The sequence below is a fragment of the Arachis duranensis genome, chromosome 3 (genome assembly GCF_000817695.3).
Source record: "Arachis duranensis cultivar V14167 chromosome 3, aradu.V14167.gnm2.J7QH, whole genome shotgun sequence".
Lineage (NCBI taxonomy): Eukaryota > Viridiplantae > Streptophyta > Magnoliopsida > Fabales > Fabaceae > Arachis > Arachis duranensis.
In genome coordinates, this window is record NC_029774.3 from 20258718 (window position 1) to 20261188 (window position 2471).

The window sequence follows — 2471 nt, forward strand, 5'->3', positions numbered from 1 at the left end:
GACACGTCTGATAGAACAATTTTTAATGTATCAAAATAAAGGTATTAATTCTTATGCATGTTTCAGTTGTACGTAGTGCATGTTATTATGAAGTGGTAAGGTTATTAACATATCTAAAGAAGTTTTGAATAACAATGTGAAATCAAATACTTTAGTGACGATTGCATAAACTTCTGCGAATGTGATATCATATACAGAAGGAAGTACTCAAAATTCTGAAAAAAATATTAGTACAAATACAGTATTTAGTTAGGAAGTTATATAAAAATTATTTGAAATTTAAAATTATTATATAATTCAATTATTGTTAGAATTTAAATATTTAGTTAGAATTGAAATGTTAAATTTATAGTGGATTTTAAATTTTAAAAACTTAAATTTTAAAGATGCAATCACATAACAATTTAAAATTTAAAGTTATTTAAATTTTTAATTAACTTTTGTATAACAAACAAAATATTTTATTTAATATATATTTATTAATTAAAGAGTTTGAATTTAAAAAATAATAATAACAAAAAGATATTAATAAATTTTTAAAGTAGTGTTTGAATAATACATCAAGATTGAAATTATAAATTATAAATTAAATTTCGTTAAATATGTATTATTATTTTTGTCATAGTGTTAAAAAATATTAGATTAGGCTTAATATAATTTAACATATGATAATCTAATATATTATGTGTTGTCCTAATTTTTTTTTTTTTTGCCTTCTCCTTCTTTCTCTTTTAGTACGATTTTGTTCTTCCTTTCTTTTTCAAAATGCATTTTCTTCTTGTCCAAACTAAGATTCATATTATATAAGTTCCTACCCTGGCCCAATAACAAAGGCCCTATAAATACACTAACACCCTTCAAGTATCTCTAAGTTTCAATACTCTCTAAACTTGCTTAGGCCCTTGCTTACTTAGGCATCGGAGTGTCTTTGCAGGTACCACCCCCCATTCACTCACGTATACAAGTCGGACGGAGTCCCCCGAGCTGCATACTCATTCGGAAACCTCCTCCTTCACACATTTGGGCCAGCCAACGTCATCCATTCTATAAATCTCCGGTTACCCACCGTAACATTGGCGCCGTTGCCGGGGACCCGAGAGATCATCCATCGATGGCGGACAGATCCCACGAAGAAGGCCATGTGGAGACAGATTCTGAGCAAGAGAATCTGGACACAGGCAATAACGATGCGGACCTCGCCCTCCACCAGGAAGTTGACAATCAGCATAGAGAAGGCACCTCCGGAGTAAAGAACCCGAAGGTAAATTCCCCAGAAGAGCGCGAATCAGAAAAAGGAGGACCATCCCATGTAACTGAACTCATGGGGTTAGTCCACAGCCGCCTGGAACAGTTAGAACAAGAGCGGGAGCGGCAAAAGGAAACTGAAAAGTACCTAAAAGAGGAGATGGAATGGCGAAAAGAGTTAGAAAGAAAACTCTTAAAGCTAGAATCTTCCCTTAAGAGTCACAACTCCCGCGACGAACAAGAAGAGCAGCTCTTGGGTGGAGAGGATCCTTTCAGCGAGGACATAATGAGGGCAAAAGTTCCGAGAAACTTCAAAATCCCGGATATGGACCTCTACGATGGAACCACGGATCCAAAGCATCATCTAAGCAACTTCAAAAGTCGGATGTATCTGGCTGACGCCTCCGACGCTACGAGATGCAAGGCTTTCCCGACCACTTTATCGAAAGCAGCGATGAAGTGGTTCGATAGCCTTCCCCCGAGATCGATCACTAGCTTTGAAGACCTCTCAAGGAAGTTTTTGATGAGGTTCTCAATTCAGAAAGACAAGGTGAAACATGCACCGAGCCTCCTGGGAATAAAACAGGAGGTCGAAGAATCTTTACGAGCCTATATGGAAAGGTTCAACAAAGCATGTTTGGAGATTCAAGACCTGCCCACAGAGGCAGTCATAATGGGACTAGTCAATGGACTTAGAGAAGGACCCTTCTCGAAATCCATATCTAAAAGACATCCCGTTTCTTTAAGTGATGTACAGGAACGAGCTGAAAAGTACATCAATATGGAGGAAAATGCCAAATTAAGAGACCTGAGTTGGCGACCTGGACCCCCTCCCTCAACTAAAGAGAGGGAAAGGGAAGCCAAGAAAAAGGAAGAGCTCGGTCTCGAGAGGCCAAGGAAATATCACTCTTATACTCCCCTGAAAGTTTCTATAGTGGATGTTTATAGAGAGATTTGCAACACCGAGAGACTGCCACCCCCTAGACCCATTAAAAATAAAAAAGGGGGAAGCCACAGCGATTACTGTGAGTACCATAAAATATATGGTCACTCCACAAACGACTGCTACGACCTCAAGAATGTGATAGAAAAACTGGCTAGAGAAGGTCGGCTTGATAGATATCTCATAGAAAGGTCGGACAGTCATGGAAAGAGAAAGCGAGATGATATGGATAGAAGAGACCCACCACCGCAGACTCCAGAGAGGCATATCCATATGATCTCAA